General features: G+C 47.1%; 1 long non-coding RNA gene across 1 annotated transcript in view; it reads left to right on the forward strand.

Moving 5' to 3' along the window:
* LOC143490955 (uncharacterized) overlaps nucleotides 1-20,769 on the forward strand; it is a 109,385-nt gene extending 88,616 nt beyond the window's left edge. The window contains exons 3-4 of the long non-coding RNA XR_013125051.1: nucleotides 13,816-13,850; nucleotides 20,216-20,769. This is a non-coding gene — a long non-coding RNA (uncharacterized LOC143490955). The remainder of the gene's footprint in view (nucleotides 1-13,815; nucleotides 13,851-20,215) is intronic.
* The last annotated feature ends 911 nt before the right edge of the window (nucleotides 20,770-21,680 follow it).

Here is a 21,680-nt window from a genome sequence, read left to right on the forward strand (position 1 = left end):
AATGAATCGTAAATAATTGGTATAAAACCTGAACCGCTGCAACACAACTGAATAAATAAAACAAAACGTGAATTTATTGATTGGGAACCTGGATATATAAAACAAAAACCTGGGAATATTGATTGGAACCTGTTTAAATTAAAATGAATGAACTCTAAACATATTTAATAAATGAAAATCTGAATTAACATTAACCCTGTATAAAACGGCATCTAAATGAATATGCAACACTGTTGCATGTCTTGCCCAGTTTATGCCCGGTTTAAACTGTGGTAGTGATATAGTGAAATATATATATATATATATATATATATATATATATATATATATATATATATATATATATATATATATATATATATATATATATATATATATATATGAAATCCGTTTCATAATGAGGCTAGTGTCACACAATTACTCAGTGTTTGGTCTATGAATTCAGGTTTTCGTTATATACATGTTTTTAGGTTTCATTCATTATTGAAATGCTGCTATATATCCGATGTACAGCTTTCTGTACACCTTTATTGTATCTATCTATCTGTCTGCCTTTCTATTACATTATTAATTATTTATATGCATCTCCTAGTGAATTAGAGTCAGCTGTAAAAGTGAGCGGTAGTGCTCGTGAGAATCGCTGCGTTCTTCTACGTGTCTGTTTGCAGTCTCTCTGTGGTACTTCTGCTGATGTTCGATGTAGGTTGTTTCTCCAGAAGGGAAGTTAAGCTCATATTGTGAGCTGTTGCAGTAGAAGTGGTTAATGCATGATTGTATTAAGGCAGAGTTGAACCCATAAATCTCATGAATTATTAAGCCTATAGATTGGTTCAGCGTAGCGCGTACACATAAAATACACTTGCTGTGTTTTCCCTCCCTTTCAGAACCACTTATTAGTCTTCCAGCTGCCCGGGACCATAATATCAGAAGTAATCGTGGGCTTTGCCTTACAAATTCCAGCAGCCTCTCATCACAAAGTTCTCTCTCCAAACTCATAAACATTAAAAAGCCATTATGTCTCCCTCCCCCTCCTCTCCAGTTGGCGTGGACCACCTGCACCATTTTTTTGTTTCATTTCTTTCCATCCTGTCTTGTTTTCTGCTTGCTTTCCACCGATTTCCCGTTCTGTGCCCCGGGGCTGCGATCGTCAGATGTGGTTGCTGGACGACAGGCAGGCACGGAGGGTTCCGGAATCAGAGGGAGGTGGTGGCATCGGGTTCCGGAACCAGAGGGAGGCAACAGCATCGGGTTCCGGAACCAAAGTGCCTCTGCTCTCGCAGTAATAGTCGTGGCAGCAAGTTCATCTCACTGTATGAGCATTTTGATTGGAGCAGAGTCCCGCCTCTGCCCAAGGGGAATGTCATTAGCGCCAAACTCCCCACAATCACGCTCCCTCATTTACTGTCTGTCCATCTGTTGTTCTCTCTCTTTCTCTCTCTAAGTCTCTCTATCTCTCTCTAAGTCTCTAAATGTGTCATTCTTTAACTGTCTGTCTCTCATCTCTGACTTTATGGCTCTTTAACTCTCTTTTCTCTCTATTTCTCTCTCACACTTCCTATTCTTTTTCTGGTCTCTTTCTCACCCTCTGCTCATGATGAATGTCCTTTCTCTCGTCCCTCCGTCGAGCGACAGTGGAGGCGTCTGTGTACAAGCGCCGGTTTACTGTTAGCGCTTCTGGGTATAACAGTGGCGTCTGTGGAGATCTGATGTGGACCTTCACCCTCTCACAGACCTCACCCACCTCGTTAGCACACGGGTTCCAGATGCCTTCTGCAAGTACGCCGGGCACTGTTCCCTATGCAGCAGCCAGTCGGCACACACACGCATCCTCCAGCCCTCACACGTTTGCCCTGTGATGGACAGATTCTGCATTTGCGAACGAGTGCTTGCGCACCCAAATGCGTCATGCCCGCCAATCGCAGTCCGATGGTTGACTGAGCCGCTCTGCAGTGAGACAGAAGGGGTTTTATAAAACTACCACCTTTCCTGTTCACAATTACAACAGTTCACTTCACAGTGTGACCCAGAGAACTCAAAGTACACAACTTCAGTGCCACTACTTAGCCAAACAGTCTGTAAGTCTGCCGAGAGAGGAAGAGTTTTGCAGAGAGGAGGAACCAAAGCCCTCTCTCCTTCTCCTTCTCCTTCTCCTAATCCATCTTCTTCCTGTTTTTGTAATTGTAATTATTATTAATTTTGCAATACATGCATTGAATCTGGAATCCATCTGAATGAGGTTGTGGAGATACCAGAATATGACACTGTTTATCTGAAGAGTGATACAGTGAGATGTGTAATGATCTAGGCCATGGTGGGTGTGAGAGTGAGGTGTGTATTAATATGGGCCATGGTGGGTGTGAGGTGTGTATTATTATGAGCCATGGTGGGTGTGAGAGTGAGGTGTGTATTAATATGGGCCATGGTGGGTGTGAGGTGTGTATTAATATGGGTCATGGTGTGTGTGAGAGTGAGGTGTGTATTAATATGGGCCATGGTGGGTGTGAGAGTGAGGTGTGTATAAATATGGGCCATGGTGGGTGTGAGAGTGATGTGTGTATTAATATGGGCCATGGTGGGTGTGAGAGTGAGGTGTGTATTAATATGGGTCATGGTGGGTGTGAGAGTGAGGTGTGTATTAATATGGGTCACGGTGGGTGTGAGAGTGAGGTGTGTATTAATATGGGCCACGGTGGGTGTGAGAGTGAGGTGTGTATTAATATGGGCCATGGTGGGTGTGAGAGTGAGGTGTGTATTAATATGGGTCATGGTGTGTGTGAGAGTGAGGTGTGTATTAATATGGGTCATGGTGGGTGTGAGAGTGAGGTGTGTATTAATATGGGTCATGGTGGGTGTGAGAGTGAGGTGTGTATTAATATGGGTCATGGTGGGTGTGAGATTGAGGTGTGTATTAATATGGGCCATGGTGGGTGTGAGAGTGAGGTGTGTATTAATATGGGTCATGGTGGGTGTGAGAGTGAGGTGTGTATTAATATGGGTCATGGTGGGTGTGAGAGTGAGGTGTGTATTAATATGGGTCATGGTGGGTGTGAGAGTGAGGTGTGTATTAATATGAGTCATGGTGGGTGTGAGAGTGAGGTGTGTATTAATATGGGTCATGGTGGGTGTGAGATTGAGGTGTGTATAAATATGGGCCATGGTGGGTGTGAGAGTGAGGTGTGTATTAATATGGGCCATGGTGGGTGTGAGAGTGAGGTGTGTATTAATATGGGTCATGGTGGGTGTGAGAGTGAGGTGTGTATAAATATGGGCCATGGTGTGTGTGAGAGTGAGGTGTGTATTAATATGGGCCATGGTGGGTGTGAGAATGAGGTGTGTATTAATATGGGCCATGGTGTGTGTGAGAGTGAGGTGTGTATTAATATGGGCCATGGTGGGTGTGAGAGTGAGGTGTGTATTAATATGGGCCACGGTGGGTGTGAGAGTGAGGTGTGTATTAATATGGGCCATGGTGGGTGTGAGAGTGAGGTGTGTATTAATATGGGTCATGGTGGGTGTGAGATTGAGGTGTGTATTAATATGGGCCATGGTGGGTGTGAGAATGAGGTGTGTATTAATATGGGTCATTGTGGGTGTGAGAGTGAGGTGTGTATTAATATGGGTCATGGTGGGTGTGAGAGTGAGGTGTGTATTAATATGGGTCATGGTGGGTGTGAGAGTGAGGTGTGTATAAATATGGGTCATGGTGGGTGTGAGAGTGAGATGTGTGTATATAGCCCTGAATCCTGTAGCTTTCTGCAATGGAAATATTCATCACGGGCTTTATAATATTCAGTAATATTAGTAACTTGCAGATGAGTCCCTGGAATGTGGGGGGCATTCCAGAGGTGTTCTAGAGTCTTGTCCTGAAACTGCCCCAGCCTCAGGCTTCTGCCCCAGTGTTTGTCTGTGCTGGTTAGTGAAGCGGGCACTGGTGAGTTCTGTTTCCTGTCAGAACCACAGCCGAGGCGGCAGGGCCCTGCAGTATCAGCGGGTGTTTTCCTCCAGACGGCTCGTGGGAGACGGGTCTGCCTTCGTCTCTCACAGCGCCGCAATTTGCATGGTGATGTGGCAAGCGATACTGTAGATTTGTGACGAGGCTTTTTGAGCAGGTTTGAGATCAGAATAAAATTGCTGTCTTCATCCCGTAATCTCTGGCTCCGTGCTCAGTAATGTCTTTGTTTTGATACTGCTCTATTTATCCCTTTTCTTTCCACCACTCACTCTGCCTGTCTCTCAAAATGCCTTTTGGACAATACTGGCAATTCACATTATATCTCTCTCTCTCTTTATCTGTCTGTCTCTCTCTGTCCCTCTCCCTCTCTTTCCCCCCTCTCCATCTGTCCGATTCGTCAGCAGTATGCTGGGAGCAGGTTGGTTGAGGCCGGCCAGGCTTTATATGACCTCTGGTCAAAGTGCTGATAGCCATCAGCGACGTGTCAAAGTCCTGGGGAAGCTGCCCTGTCTCGGCTGATAAGGCAGTGTGATAGGAGCCCGTGGCAGGGTCAGTCCCCGCACTCTCACACACGCTGCCCTCTCGTGACATTCGCCGCCCCTCCAAGATTGAGCAGGAGTGATTTTTGCGATGGTCTTTTTTTTTTTATCAGCGCCGAATGTTTTGGGAGTGACCAGCTGCTGGAGGAGGTGCAGAGAGCATGACCTTCTGCTCAGGGTGCATCCTCCAACCAGCTGGCCTCTCTCCCCTGCAGCTACGCCTCACGCACTGCACACGCCAGAGGCCGCGCTCCACAGCCCCACGCCCAGGACAGGTCACTCACGTTTCCTGCAATGTCCATCCACGTGCCCTCCCTGTCTCCGCCTGGTAAAAATGGCATACTCTGTTTTTTTTTTTTCTAAACCAAGAGTTGTGCTTATTGAAGAGCACAGAATCGAACCGCCAACCTGCGTAGAGATAAGGTGTTGGGATGTGAGATGTGTTTCTGGGACGTGAGGTGTTGGACTAGATGTACAGCTGATATAGGCCATCGATAGAACAGGCGAGAGACAACAGGTTTGCTGTTGTGCAACTTTAACGAAAAGACCTGACCCTGGTGCTCTGAGGGCCTGAGCCACCGTCATGGGGACACGTGGCTAACACACCCACACACCACACACACCATTCAGACAACAATCATTCCCAGTGATTCTGAACCCTGGAGTTCTGGAGAAACGTTGTGGGTGCTAAGACACAAACACGGGAGGACATGCGCACAGCCGAACCTCTTTCTTTTTCCTCTTTCTCTCACTTTTCTTTCCCTCTTTCACTTTTTAACCTCTTTTATTCTGTAGTTCTATCTCTCCCTCTCTTCTCACTCTCTCTGTCCATCTCTCTCCCTTCCCCCCATCTCCCTGTCCATCTGTTTTTCACACGGCAACCTCACAAACACAAACACCCTCTCTCCCTCCGTCACTCACACGTATCCTGTCTCTTTGTATCTGGTCTTTTCAAAGAGCCCACACAATCCACTCCAACAGAGTGCGGAGAACGAACACACACACACACACACACACACACACACACACACACACACACACACACACACACACACACACACACACATTGAAGCCTTCTCAGCTAAATCAAACACCTAAGATCTTTACAGGCTGGTGTTGCCATCGATTGTAACACTCGATAAGATGAGAATGGAAGATTATGTCCAGACTTGTTTTAAGGACACTGGCTGTTCCTTTTCCCACAAGTTCTATTCTCTATGTTTACACTTAATAAAGAAAGATTTCTCAAGAGAAGAATGAAAAGTTAGTTGCCTTCACATCAGCCAGAAGACTTTTTTATTTTTTGAAAGCACTTAATTCCTGTTTGTTTTGATCAATAACTAATTGACCGTAATGATGCGGCACGCAGATATCAGTCTAAACTGAAGGCGACTTTGCTAAAACCAGCCAAACTCACTTCCACGCGACAGTCATATTTTCACAACACAAGCAAACAAATGGCGTCGGAGCACAAGTCAATCTTGTGCCTCTCACCGCGAGCAACATTTGGCTGCGCGTGATGTGATTGCGAGAGGCCTTGCTGATGGATGTGAAGGGGGTGGAGATTAGTTCAGGGCCTGCTGACTGAGGGCTGGGAGAACCGGAGCCATTATGGTGTGTATTCGTTTCCTCCTGTGGCAGGTCAGATAAGTGAGTGTGTGTCCTGGCTGATGAGGGAAGCATCATTTGCTCAGAAATGTCAATCAGCGCACTTCATTAGTTTGGCACATTAACTTATGTACTCTGGTGGGTGTGTGTGTGTGTGTGTGTGTGTACGTGTGTGTGTGAGTGAGTGAGTGAGTGTGTACGCTCCTGTCTGATTGAGTAAGTGATGGTGATGGTGCTTTAAAGTAGCGTGGTTCTGCGGTGGGCTCAACTCCTGACCCAGGCAGGCAGCACTTCTCTGAGGCGTGATTACGGACCTCTCCTTTACTCTGGCCCGTGCCCGGCTCCTGGACCAGGCTACTCTACAATCACAATAATATTAAGGGTTTTGTAGACACTTTTGTGCTTAGGATTTTTTTATCTTTTTTTTTAAACGTAAAACAAAATGGTGATTATCCACCGAATCCAATAAATAAATTATCCACAAAATCCCCGCCGGTGCTCAAGAGCTGGCATCTGTACCTGGATCAGTTTTCAGCACCTCCAGGCAGGGTGTGGAGTCCTTCACGTCCCTATTAGGACACATTATGGCTACAGTAGTGTGTGGGCTGAGTGCTGACGGTGACGGTGTTAAGGTTCAGATGACACACTGCGAGTGGGATTATAATTCCTCCTTCCTCTGTCTGTCAGATGAACAGAGAGGAGAGTTCGAGGCTCAGCAGCGCTCAGGAAACCCGCCTCTCTCTCCATCTCCTAGGAAACGCAACAGTGACTTCATAATTGCTTTCGTTTGTCGATAGGATGGAGAGGGCGGTACGTGGACTCCTGCGTACCGTAGTGACCCGGAGACGCTCTGACGCGAGGGACGGGGACAGCCGTCCTCCTGCTCCACCGTCCTTTAGCAAATGACTCCAGCCTCGTCCTCCACAAGATCAAGACAACGTCGTCTGTCTTTCTGCATATATCCTCGCGCTCATCATTTATTAAATTTCACTTCCTTAAAAAAGAAGGTGAGGGAGAGGTTTGGAGGGACATTAATATTCGCCTTGTCACCCAGTGGCCGTCTCAGCCTGCGTTTAATGTCTGCCTGACCTGAGAGGAGGCCACCCCTGGAGCACCTAACCTCCATCCCTCATGATTAATCTCCACTCACCAAAGGCTCCAACCTGCCGCCTGTAGCTGGGCTCTGTGGGTCAGGGTGGAGGAGCAGGTGGAGAAGAGCATCAGGTGACTGTGTCGCAACAGGCCGTTGTTGCTGTGGGCAACGTCATGGTTACTCACATGCGTAATAACAATGAGATTGGCTTTGACCATGTTAGCTGTAAGTAATAGTGTGTGTTTGGAATCAGACACCTTGACTTTTGCACAGAAACACACACACATGTGCGTCACATGCACACACACACACACACACACACACACACGATCAGCTTGTGCCTTTTGTTTGGGTAGTTTTCTCACGCTTATTGTTACTACAGACAACACATGACTCTCTGCGAGTGTGAAGTCATTCTCAGTGATGTGTGTGACATGTAGCTGTGGAACTCAGACAATGTTCTTAAACAATTCTGAGGTTTCAAGTAGCATTCTGAATCAGTGGTTCTGAATCAGTGGTTCTGAATCAGTGGTTCTGAATCAGTGACTGGGAATGCCACTGGTTTTAAACAGCTTATATTTGGTCATTTGAACACTTGTCAGGGTTGTTGGCACTTCCACTGTGACCTGGTTGAAGCCATACACCACACCGTATTGTTATACACCACACCATATTGTTATACACCACACCATATTGTTATTCCATCATTGCATTGTTGCGATTCAAATATGCCTTGCAGTTAATTGAAAGAATATTGGTGTCCCTGTTTTCCATTGGGGTACACTGGTTAAAGACTATTCAGTCTTGTGTATTGTGACCAAATCTGTTTACATTTGTTGCATATTGCGAATGCCGTCACACGCCTGGACCCTCATTTAGCACATGTGACATAGGTCACATTGTTAACCACACACACAAACACAAAATAGATAAGTAAGTAAAGCGGTTTGTAAGAGGGCTTAAACGCGTGTTGCCACCACTCAGCGACACCGCCAACAGCAGCATTGTGATTCCCAAACGCCGTATCGCCCCGTCCTTGTTTACACTCCTTGTCCCTCCGCGCCGTGTCCTCTTTGTTTGCATCCCTTTCACGGCTCGGAAGCAGCGTGAGGCCGTAACGATTTCTCCGTCTTTCTGAGGTAGATTTTTGTCTGAGGTGTTCTGCTGAAGAAATCAATGTCTTCTAATCCCCTTCTTTGGCTGCATCCCTTAACTCCCTCTCCACCACCCTCCTCCCCCCACGACCCCTGTTGTGGTACTGTCCGTGTGAAGAGGACAAAAGCGGAGGAGTCCACTGTGGGGCCGAGGCAGGGGAGAATGCATTGCGATGCAGTCACGGCTAAGGGCCTTAACCACGCCTGTCACACAGATAGGACAGTGGAACGGGCATGCCGGACAGGGAGACAATGACCAAACTTACACATGCATGCATGCGCATACACACGCACTCCTATGTGCGCGCGCACACACACACACACACAAACACACACACACACACACACACACACACACACTCACATGCTCGTGCACTCTCCTGTGCACGCACACATCCACACAGTGCAGCACAATAACCATTTAATGTCATCATCACGCCCTGGTCCAAACCAGCCAAATACTGAAGTGTGTGTGAGCGTGCATGCACGTGTGTATGTGCGCGTACGTGTGTACATTTGTGTTTGCTGTACATAAATCATGGACTGCCTGTTGCCATGGTGATTCATAAAACCTTGAGCGGTGTGACAATGGTTTTTTGATTACAACTCTTAAAAGAGTCGGTGGAGACTCGGAGATCACACAGCTGGGCCCTGTAGGAGCGTGGACATCTGCCCCTGACATTCTCCCCCGACGCCCCCAACTCCCATCTGCCCCGCGCATCCGGAGGTCACCGAGGTTGAGCTTGGCCATGTTATGTTGAGGGACTCGGGGAGAACGGGTCTTCAGCTTCCATTAGGAACCGCATGGAAACCTCGCCAAAGACCTGATCTTTGGACCCACGGGCGTAGTCGGTACCAGCATCTGGGGGGGGGGGGGGGGTTGTTGGTTCTGCGGAAGACCCAGGCACCCTCTGACCCAGATCAGCTCAAGCTCAAGGGTTTGCCTGGGAGCTAGGTGTGTTAGCTTAGATATGCACAGCACAAAGGTATTTCTAAATGTTTATTTTATTTCATTCTTTTTTTCAAAATATTTTCAGAACTTTGGAAAAGCATCATCATCAGACATAATTAATATTTTAATTTAAAAAACACTTCAAACTGCAATAAAGCAGAAGGTAGCACACTTACTCGTAAGACTCTGTACGGTGGCCTGTGTGGGCCAGCTTGCTGTGAAAAATGAGTATGTGCATCTAACGCAGGCAAACCCGATACTGCAGGATGTGGTAGGATATAGTTTTGCTTCAAATATTCCGAATTGACATGTCAGAAGTAAATTCTTTTATTTCCGTGCGTAGTAAATCCCGAGCAGCAGTTTGGCTCCGCACTGCTGCTCTGCTGTTATGAGGCCAGTTATTGTGATCGTTAGCCTCAGTCCCACGAGTTACCTGCCCGCCTTACTGTACTGAGATCAGTCATAAAACGGAGATCTTCCGGATATTTCCCTTGCTGGGCCTCCTCTTCAAGCCCTCCCAGAGGCTCCTGAAAGGTTGGCGCGGGTTACTGCAAATCCTGCCACGTTATTGGAAACGTGGTTTTCCTGCGCAGAGTGGCAGGGAGCGACCGTCCCGCAGCCCGGTCCGACGAAGAGTGGAATGAAGGTTACCCTGGAGGACACTTCCCACGAAGTTGCCCTCATTATCCAGGCCGGTCTGGGTGTGACGTCCTCGTGAGCGCCAGGAGAGGACGTTGATCATAGCGGACGTGCGGCTGAGCTGTAAGAGAGACACCTGTGTCTGCCGGCACGACACCTACTCACTGAGATGAGAAAAGGAAAAGAAGCTTTCGTTTTGGATTCAATCACTGGGCAAGAAAAATCGGCCCATTGTGGGAGGGTGTGATCAGAGCCTTCCCACCAGAGTAACAGCAGCATTTCTGGCAAAGCTCTGCTTATTAGCACCCGGCTCAGTGAAAAGATGTCGTCTGGAGGCTTCCGACGACTTGTGAAAGGTCCAGAGTGCCTCCTCGTGACCCCATGAAGGGAGAGGGGATTTTGTCACAGTTGCAGCACTTGCAGGGTGAGCGAGCAAAAATAATTGTATACCTAAACATTCTAAGCCGATTAGGTCTTAATGAAGGCAATTTACACGCCTTCGTTAAGGCTTGTGTTGATAAAGAGTTGTGATATCACAGTGCTGGATCTTTGGTTGCTGTTGTCCAGGGCACTTATAATGAAATAGGGTATTTTGCATTCGACAGGAAATTGCCTCACGAATACTCTGCACAATATTTAAGGCGGTATTACTGAATTGCTCTGGTCCTGTGTGCCTTTGAACAATGCTGGTTTTTATTGTAGAAATTACATTTTATAGCTTGAGTTGCATTTCGGGACTCCAGAAGAGCAAAACCATGCAGAAGTTGCTGACATGTTTATATTTATTTATTTGTTTATTTCTGTGTTGTTGCGAACATCTGGGCGGTTCTTGCGTGGGACGGTGCTCTGCCGTGTCTGGCCGCCACTCCTCAAGTGGACGCTGGTTGTGTCTAAGGGCCCTGACGTGTGTTTTGACTTCTCCACCACCAGAAGCATCTGGATCACGATGAGCCACTCCATGGTACCTCTGAGTAGATCTAACACACTGGCTTTGGCTGGCTGGTGAGCTGTGTCTGCACTGATAAGCCATATCCACGCTTGCTCTCCCTCCCTCCCTCTCTCTCTCTCTCTCATTCGCTCTATGTCTCTTTCCCTTCCCCTCTCTGTGCAGACATACCTGTTCCTCTCCTCTCCCGGTGAGCTGTCACCAATCACACCTTTGGACAGTGTTCAAGATGCTGATTTATTGTTGACCTTTAGGTTTTTAAATGTCTCCATTCTCTTTTGACAGAGCAGTGAAACAGCCAGCCCTCACCGCCATCGCCGCTCCCTGTTAACCAATCGCTGTGTACGATATGTCAGCTTCAGAACATCGGAGCTTTGGTCAGAACAACACTATCCAAACGGTGGTTCAAAAAAGGACAAGGCATATCTTTGAAATACATATAAATAAATACGTTAACACATAACGAGCTAAATGAAAGGCAACAGAGTCGTTTTCAGTCTCGTTTGTGTGCAGTAGTGATCCGCTGTAACACTGAGGTGGCAGGTACAGTTTGTGCTGGGGGAGGAACTTCAAACCTCAGCTAGGGTGTTTAAAAAACGGCAGACCTAATCATCTAAGCCCCAAATTCAATTATTCCGGATGGAAGACATTTTGCAATCTGTGATGGCTTGAATTGACTTTCAGGGGCGATTTCCTCAGTGGACGACTTCGTGCTGGGACATAATACTGGGGGCTTAGGGCTCTCCATATACATCTCCTCAGGACTTGAGAGGAAAAGGGAAAAAAAGACTTTCTCTTAGCAGATCCCTCCTGATCTAATGTGCTTTTTGTCAGGCGCTTTCTGCGTACCTCTGCGCTCTCCCACACGGACCCGCTCACGGTTCCCTTCGAAGAACGTGTGTGATGGCGTTAACACCCCACGCACGGAGTCAAAGGACAGCTTCTAATTGTAATGAATACCCCCCACCCCTCGTCTCGCTCTCATTCTCGGAAGCGCTCCCCGGCCGGGCCCGCCCTCTGGGTTCCCTCTCCACCGTGGTCCGGCATGCCCACGGTCACCTTCCTGATTCCCCACGCGTCTTCCCGAGCACGGCGGCCCTCAGATCTGTCCTTTGGAGCTGCCGTCCACATCCGTGCTGAAGTGGCGCACGTCCGCCCGTGTCTCCACACTCCGCTTCTTTGTCCTTCTCTCTCCTCAGGACAAAGACTCACTGGACACCAGAAACGCTTGTCCTGTTCAGATGGGGACGGACGGTTGTACGAGTGTCTTTCTCCTCCAGTCCGCTTTTCCTACAAGCGATTTAAGAAAAAAAAAATGTACTGTTGATTTTCCAAGGCCCCTGCAGTGGCCTCTGTGTTCAGGGCCTTCTGTGTGTAGCAGATCTTCTAAAGTCTAGGTCCATTCTTCTGCATTATATGGAAGTTGTGCTTGGAACGGCACTGTTGTAATGGGAGTGGTTAGTCGCTCTGGGTTTGTTTAGGTGTTTAATGGGAGTGGTTAGTCGCTCTGGGTTTGTTTAGGTGTTTAATGGAAGTGGTTGGTCGCTCTGGGTTTATATAAGTATTTAATGGTGGTGGTTGGTCCCTCTGGATTTATTAGGGAATTTAATGGTGGTGGTTGGTCACTCTGGGTTTATTTAGGTATTTCAGTACTTTTTTCCCCTCACCCTTGCAGTAACTTTTTAGTTTGATCATTTTCTACTGTGCTTTGGTCCGATACCATGGTAAATGTGTTTTTATTAAACAGTGGTTTGGTCTGATACCCTGTTAACTGTTTTTGAACATGTTCAGTAGTGGTTTGGTCTGATACCTTGATTACTGCAATTTTATTAAACAGTGGTTTGGTCTGATACTTCGGTTACTGTGTTTTTATTAAACAGTGGTTTGGTCTGATACCCCAGTAACTGTGTTTGATCATGTTCAGTGGTGGTTTGGTCTGATACCACGGTAACTGTGTTTGATCATGTTCAGTAGTGGTTTGGTCTGATAACCTGGTAACTGTGTTTGATCATGTTCAGTAGTGGTTTGGTCTGATAACCTGGTAACTGTGTTTGATCATGTTCAGTAATGGTTTGGTCTGATAACCTGGTAACTGTGTTTGATCATGTTCAGTGGTGGTTTGATTTGATACCCCGGTAACTGCATTTGATCATGTTCAGTGGTGGTTTGGTTTGATACCCCGGTAACTGCGTTTGATTGTGCTGAACAGTGGTTTGGTCTGATATCCGAATATCATTTCTGCCAGTTGTGTGCCCTATGAAAGCACTGGAATGAAGGGCCTTTACAAATATCTAAGTTATGAATGTCAGCATGTTTTCATGAGGTACATGAGTGGTATGTACACAGGCTAGAATTAAAAAGCATCTGCGTAATTGATTTAAAAAGAATTTTAAATATATATATAAATATATTAAATATATATACCCGATCAGCTCTGGTGGAGCTCAGAATTGTGCTGTGTTCTAATAAAAGATTATTCTTACGTGCTGTATGTCTTTCATAGATATCTAAAAAAAATCCATTCATTCACCGCTTTACAAGGAAGCATTAGCCGAGATCTTTAATCATGAAGCTTAGTGTTGCGCGGTGTTGAAGCAGCTATCACGTCTGACTCAAACATCCTCAAGATGGCTTTTACAGTGTTGAGAGAAGCTAATGTGATCGGCGGAGTTTCAGTGCGTGCGGAGGATGGCACTTTGCCACCTGCGTGCGTGCTGCCTTTTGTTCTCGCGCGGTGTTGCTCATCTAGCCTCTCAGTGATGTGGCGAGCGCACGGGTCTGGAGACACCTGCGCTGGAGGTGTGAAGCGGGAACCCGCCTCGCCTCGGATCTGCTGGGCTCTTTCATCTGTGCAACGTCTTTCTCCAACACTTCATCTGCAGTTTACAACATTACTGCTTACTCACATTTTCTTTCTGTCTTTCTGTGACAGGTCAAAGGCTTGATGCGCTCTGTACTCTAACAGATGTGAGTATGTGTGTTTTCTCCTCTGTGTTCTGTACGCTAACTTAGTGTGTGTGTGTGTGTGTGTGTGTGTGTGTGTGTGTGTTACCTTTCTGTGTTCTGTACTTTCACAGATGTGTGTGTATGTGTGTTTTCTCTTCTGGGCTGCCGGTGCAGTGTGCTTAAGTTGCTGTTTGTAGTTGTATCCAGAGCATGGGCATCTAGACCAGGACACTGAGTGTCTTCTCCCCCTGATCTCTGTGCTCATAGCACAAGTGCTTGAGTCCTGAAGCCGCCATCTTGGATAGCTGTGGCAAAAGCAACACTGTGCCGTGTGCAAAACATGTATGGGGGTGTGTGTGTGTCTGTGTGTGTGTGTGTGTGTGTGTGTGTGTGTGTGTCTGTGTGTCTGTGTGTGTGTGTGTGTGTGTGTGTCTGTGTCTGTGTCTGTGTGTGTGTGTGTGTGTGTGTGTGTGTGTGTGTGGCTTTGTGTTGTGTTTGCATGCTCCTCTCACCCAGAGTCCTTCAGCCGTGGTGAGTGAGTGTACGGTGGGAGAGGCAATGTTGCTTCAGGAGGGGGCGGACTGCTAAACTGGGTCTTTGTGGGGCGTCTTTGGAAGCCTCCAGCGGTAAGGCAAGCTGAGAGCACGGCGAAGGGCCCCTCCCACTGCCCTCCACGCCGTACAGCTGCGCATTGATTCCAGCCATAATGGAGCAGCAGGCAGGTGGGCGGCTGGCACGACGTATCCAGCAGGGCGGCGCTATTGCTCAGTGCTCTGCTGAAGCCATTAAAGCCCCGCTGGTTACTCACTTCAGCCTTGCAGCTGTCGAAGCAGCAAACTCCTGCCTGGCTTGGAGCTGCTGTTGTTTCAGCACCAGGTCTTTCCACTGTTTCTGACTCATTTCTCCCCCCACCTCCCCCTTCCCGGACAGACTGTTCTGTCCATTTAAAGTACACAAGCATGGAGTGCTAAAGAATGTGCATTATATTAATGAATACTAAATGCCTTCTTAAATTTGTCAGCACAGTCTGTGCGGAATTCATGCGGATATCACATCAGTGCCAGTCCTGAGATTATCCACTTAGTTGGCGTTGTATGAAGTCTGCTCCAGATTCACCCGTAGGTATGGGGGTAAGAGAACTGAAGATTTCGCTGGAAACTTTTTAGATTAATGAATCCCCTGAATGGTGAAATATAATTCCCTGGGTGAGTGCCCTCGTGATTGTATCTATTTAATTATATATTTATCTACACAGATTGAACTAAATAGCCAATCAGGAGCCCTACGTGTAAATCCCCTTTGACCACTCAGTGGCCACACGGCTGTTGCGTAGGAAAACAGCCTCCCAGCTCACTGCCTTTTTAACACATGGAGCCCGCGCGGATGAGAGAGTAATTATCAGCCACGTAGGTGACTCACAAGAACCAGGTCACGAGTGGCAGAAGCTGATAGCACTCACAATGGTGTCACTGGCTCACAAACCCATCAAGCACGAGTATTAATAGACTTAAAAGGTAATTAAAGGTGTGTCCTCTGGGCACGGTAGCACCTCCTTATATAAAGCTGGCTTTGGAGCTCGTTGTCATGTGGACAGTGTTTCTCTTGGTGAATTGAAATTAAGAGTTGGGCAGAAATGTAGGCTGTTGATTGTGTCAGATTGCTGGTCTTTTGAAAGGGCTTTCAGATACTCTCCCCCTGTCATTCCTTCTCTTCCTTTTTCCTGTTCGAGCGGGAAAGAAATAAAAGAGAAACTCTCTCGCTCTCGCTGCAGATTAAAACACGTTTACCGCAAAGTAAAAATAGTCTGAGTGGCTTTTAGAAGCGCGTGTGATTGGCTGTGCGTGGAAGGTTTGGTGGAGGCAGGCGTGGTGGAGGGGGATGCCGGAGTCACGTGGCGAGGACGGCGTGGTCATTACACGCTGCTTTGATCCGTGGCTCCGGGCTGGACTCCGCCCGGCACCGAGCCAGACCTGCTGCTGCGTCCGCCAGGAGCCTCTGTTTCCACTCTGCGCTACACCTTGGTGAACAATAGCGTCTCCCCCTGCATATTTTATTTCCTTTTGATGTGGCCCCTTTTCGGGCATTCCAGTTAATTATATGAAAATGAGCTCTGGAGTGGTTGATGACTCTTCAGTGTCATCTCTCTTGACATTTGCCTACTGATGTTTCAGATTTCAATTCTCCTTAGGCAGTCCAGGGTCTTTCCGTCTCGCTCTCGCTCCCGCTCTCTCTCTCTCTCTCTCTCTCTCTCTCTCTCTCTCTCTCTCTCTCTCTCTCTCTCTCTCGTACTCCCTCTGTAGCCAAATTAAATTGTTGCCAAAAAATTATGCAGAGTGGGCTCCTCTTCCATCAGCCTCGTTCAGGCTAATAAAAATGTCCATAAAAAGACTTTAATATGGAGGGAAAAATATGTCACGTCAACACTATATGAACTTTTTAACGCAGTATATTTTATTCAGTGTTCAGTACGTCAACACTACGTGAACTTTTTAACGCAGGATATTTTATTCAGTGTTCTGTACGTCAACACGACGTGAACTTTTTATTGCAGGATATTTTATTCAGTATTTTCTGTTTTCATTAAACTTGTCATGCCAAAATATTTTTCATATACAGTACATGTAAAGAAATGTACTGTAAAGAAACTTATTTCTTGCTCTTTTCTCTCTCTTTATATATGTCTTTCTATATATATCTGCCTCTATTGCTTCTTCCCTCTCTCTCTCCTCTCTCTCTCTCATTCCAACCCTCACTCTGGCCTCTCTCTATCTGTCTCTTTTCCTCTATCTAGCACCTGTCTGGTTCTCATTCTCTCTCTCTCTCTCTCTCTCTCTCTCTCTCTCTCTCTCTCTCTCTCTCTGAGACCTTCTGCTGTTCCTCTGTGCCCCTTCAGGTTCCTAGCTGTGTAGTTGGCTCTCAAAATCTCACTTTTAAATCCTGCTGGGTTAATCAGTGGAAGTTCGGCAGCCCTACGGCAGGACTGTTGCTAGGCCTGCAGCGAGCGTGTAATCCTGAAGGGGGCGCTGTGTGTTCAGGCAGGGAGCTCTGCCCCTGCCACCACGGGCCTTCTTCTACCTGGAGTTATTTTACCCAGAGTTCCTTTACCTCGAAGAGAAGACCCTTCAGCCTCTCTTAGTACTTCAAGCCCGTGTCTGGTGCCTCCAGCGCTCTGACATTGCCTGTCTCCCTGCCTCACCCACATCCAGGACTCAGGAGAGGCTCAGGCTCGGAGTTCGGCTGCTTCAGAGCTCTGCTCGCTCGGAGTTCGGCTCGTTCTCCCTGTGAATGGCCCAGGATGGTGGCGGCAGCAGCCAACGGTGCCGACGCAGCTGCTCGGAAAGGAGGTCAGCAATTAGGGAGCAAATGGCAGAGCGTTTTAATGGGAAACCGCATTACCACTGACAGCAGCGAGTGCACTAATTGGGGGTAATTAGTTCGGTGGAGTTTGGATCGATAAATATTGCGGATGGTTTTGAAAGGGAGGCCTCTGCTCCCAGGTGGCGGGCCGGAGACCGCTGGCACGTGGCTCGGAGGCGGAGAACGAACCCTCGCCGTTACCGCTTCCCCCATCAGAGGAAGGCACGGGCCTTAGACGCAGCCGACGACCGCCTTCATCCTCTTCCTCCTCTTCTGAATGAGAGCTGAATTAATCGTGGGCATCTGATTTATTTCCACCTGTACTATAATGGCCACATTAACGGCAGTATAATTTAATCAGAACGACGAAATAGAAGCAAACAAGTAGAGCCGCCTCACATCAAAAAACGTAGTTAGGGGCCACGAGGAGCCCCTGCTGAGAAAATGATTCAGAAGAGCCTTCTTTGCTCGACAAGTTAATAATATATCGCAATTTGTTAATTAAGGGCAAAATGCATGGGAGTCTGGTTGTTTTCCCAACACCGATTAATCACTGCAGTGAGAGAGAGAGAGAGAGAGAGAGAGAGAGAGAGGGGCCACACATGGGTTAGCACCCAGCGATAATGAAATAAAGACAGCATGCTGCTTGAGGAGAGAGAGAGAGAGACAAAGAGACAAAGAGACAGAGTGAGGAAGGGATGTAGAAAGGATGGAGAGAGGGAGAGAAGGAGGAGAAGAGAGGGTGGTACACAGACATGTGGGGTGTATGGGGGGGGGGGGGGGGGTTGGTGGCGTAGCTTGATCATCTCCACCTGCCTCTCCAAACGCCCCTCTGCCCCCACCGCCTGCTCCACCTCCTTCTTCACCTCCCCTCCCGCCCTTCTCCACCCTCCCTGTGCTCAGACTGTGAGGCAGGGTAGTAGTGCCCCTGGGCACTGCCGAGCGGTGTAGAGATACGGACCCTGCCCAGGGTGGCACGGGCGGCCCCTTGGTGCCCAGCGCAGCGTGAGCAGGACGGGGAGGTGAAAGGAGGGCTGGGGGGATTCGGGCTCATTAAAGCTAGTGGACGGGCTCTGTTCTGGTTCTGTCAGACCGCACTGCTTTCACGGCTCCTGTGTCTTTTTCCCAGCTATGGGGAGCAGAGAGAGGAGGAGAGAGAAAAGGAGAGATGGCAAAGAGGAAGAGAGCAAGAGAGAGAGGGAGAGAGAGTTGGTTTCAAAGTGAGAGGGACGCTGAGTCCATGCTGTGCTAGCCAGCAGGAGGTGGTCTCTGAGCTCACAGCCAGTGAGGACTGATAAAGACTTCTCAAAGACTGCCTTTGTCCAACCTCAAACTTTCTGGTTTCACTCAGGGGAAAGAGAAAGAAGGGGGGAGAGAGAGAGAGAGAGAAAGAGAGAGAGAGAGAGTGAAAGCAAGCAATAAAGAGAGAGAATCTTCCATGGAAGAAATACTAATAACTGTGTATGTGTGAGTGTGTATGTGTGTATGTGGGTGGGTGTGTGGATGTATGTGGGTGTGTGTGTGTTCGTACATGCATCAACATCAGCCATGTTTGTCTCCAGGTCTGTCTGACAGCTTTCCTGAATGAGCCTTTAAAACCCTGAGCATTAGTAGCCCAACCTGCTGAAGGGCCTCCACTTTGCACTGGCTCTAACCTGCCCTGATCTCCTCCATACAGCTGTGTGTGTGTGTGTGTGTGTGTGTGTGTGTGATAACTCCTTCATTCAGGGTGTACTCTGAGCTCGCCGCCTCTCTCTCCTACTGTGGGGAGAACTAGTCACAGGCTGCCGAATCATTACAAAGCTAATTTGTCTTTTTGCTCATTGGAGATGCTAAGTTCCTGCCCGGGGGTTTGGGGGTTGTGGATTCAGAACGCGTCCATTAAAGCTGACAGTCGTTATCGATCTCTGTGGTGATGGGCCTGCTTCTCTTTTGAGAAAGGCAAAACTTTGTGAAGCTTTGTTTTGGTATTAATATTCTTTTATGTGCATGCTTAAAAGAACTCAGCTGTACCCTCATCCTTCTGTATGGTAAACGTATTGATCATAATGCCTGTTATGCTACCGTGGTAGGAGGTAAATAAACAACAACAACAAAGTTCTGTAGGACAGGAGCCTGCAAACAGGACGTTGGTGTGTGTGTGTGTGTGTGTGTGTTACCTTTCTGTGTTCTGTACTTTCACAGATCAGAATCTCACAGAATCACAGAACTGATACTCTGGAGTGAACACACACACACACACACATGCATACACACACAGATTTTGTGCTTTTGTGACTGTTTGTAGATATATATCAGTGCTTTTATGTTAATGTGAGGGAGGTAGTGGTCATGTATACACATTGTGTGTGTGTGTGTGTGTGTGTGTGTGTGTGTGTGTGTGTGTGTGTGTGTGTGTGTGTGTGTGTGTGTGTGTGTGTGTGTGTGTGTGTGTGTGTGTGTGTGTGTGTGTGTGTGTGTGTGTGTTCACTCCAGAGTATCAGTTCTGTGAGATTCTGATACAGAGACTCTGTGCTCCGACACCTTGGCAGATTAGATAGTGATGAAGGAGCTTCACAAAGAGATGTGTATCAGTATCAGTGGAGTCAAACTTCCATGGCCTAATCTGTCTTAATCTACTGCTGTTCTTTCCCCACTGGGATTTACAGAATGTGTCCTATGTGTCCAAACCCAGCCCTGTCTTTGGAACTCACTTCCAGGTGTTTGGAGAGTATCTGTTTTGTGTCTCGCTGAACTGAACTCTGATTGGCTGAGTCAAGTTTGTGGATGTAGAAAACCACTATACTCATTCACATGTGGCCTCTCACAATAAGTGTAATGTCTATTACACCACATTACTGAAAGCTAATTACAAACTTTGTATTGCATAGAAATAATAGCCCACTGGTAACAAACTACATTGCTTGGTAAATTGTTTATTTTAGTTGAAATTCTTCACATCCTTACTGATGTGTTTTATCTTATTAAATTTATCCACTTTGTGTTGTATTTAACACCCCCAACCCTGGCACCACCACTGCATCACACAGTCTCTACTGGACCACTGCTGTAGGGACTGGATCACCACACAGTCTCTACTGGACCACTGCTGTAGGGACTGGATCACCACACAGTCTCTACTGGACCACTGCTGTAGGGACTGGATCACCACACAGTCTGTACTGGACCACTGCTGTAGGGACTGGATCACCACACAGTCTGTACTGGACCACTGCTGTAGGGACTGGATCACCACACAGTCTGTACTGGACCACTGCTGTAGGGACTGGATCACCCCCTGCCTACTTTGTACAAGGTTGTATGAGTTTGAAGGATACAGGACATGACTCCTAGGAAAGGGAGAGTGGAGAATCCGCGGTACCTGGACCTTGAGGGTGATGACCTTCGTTACCTGTGCTCTAGAACCCTGTCCTCCATTCACACTTGTTCCAATCACTTTTCAATATAAATTCAAGAAAAGAAGCAGACAAGAAGCAGTTCAGAATGTTGGGGTTTGTTGGTGTGTTTCTAGAACATTCTAAAAGCAAGCAGCAGTTTAGGAATGCTGGGATTACTTGTGGTCAATAAAACACGCATGATGTTTCTCACAAAGAGCAGTGGTGTGTGTACCCATTTCACTGTCATAGCCTTTAATCCATCAAGACCCAATTGCTTAAAATAACCACATCAGTGCCTGTTTAGTATTGCTATTTGACAGATATTGAATGCTGGTGTGTTGATGCATTAATTAGTTTGTGTTCCAGAACAGTTGACATCCTCTCAGTGAGCCAATTTGCAGTGAGGGACATAATATTTATATTTAACAATGTTGAGAACATCATATAATCTAATCTGAAATATCTATATTATATTATTGATGTCTTCATATATCCTCATATGCTTAGGCATGTGCGCATGTGGGTATGAAATACTTGTATCTGCTGGGGGGGATAGATTAAAAAACAAAAAAAAACTGTACCCTTGAAATGTTAGTTGTGAATGTGGAGGTGAACCTGTGTGTCCTCCCCAGTGAGGGTTCTAATTGGGCCGTGTTGGACTAGCTGCTCTCCGGGCTCCTCCCCATCATGCCCTGTTTGCTAGTCAGTCAGTGTGCTGTGACTGGCCAAATACCTGTCAGTGTGCTGTGATTGGACAGGTGCAAGTCTGTCAACCTGCTGTGACTGGGCGGACGTTATCTGTCAGCCTTCTGTGATTGGTCAGGATTTGGTCTATCACTGTCACTGTGATTGGCCAGGCCAAGCTGAACCGTAGCTCTATCCCACCTGATGATGTCATACATACACTGATTTTGGCTTCCCCACATTAACAGTGATCATCGAAGTGATCATTTTTATACTGGTAGAACAAACACAGCTATGTAGTCTTTTTGTTACTGTACCGGTGAATTATTTTCCTGAGTTATTGAAGTCTTTATATATTAATATTACAAGGAGACACTGTATTATATTACAAAATGGTGTTACGATGTTAAAAAAATGCTGTCCGACAGGCAGA

Source organism: Brachyhypopomus gauderio, unplaced genomic scaffold (assembly GCF_052324685.1).
Source record: "Brachyhypopomus gauderio isolate BG-103 unplaced genomic scaffold, BGAUD_0.2 sc68, whole genome shotgun sequence".
Lineage (NCBI taxonomy): Eukaryota > Metazoa > Chordata > Actinopteri > Gymnotiformes > Hypopomidae > Brachyhypopomus > Brachyhypopomus gauderio.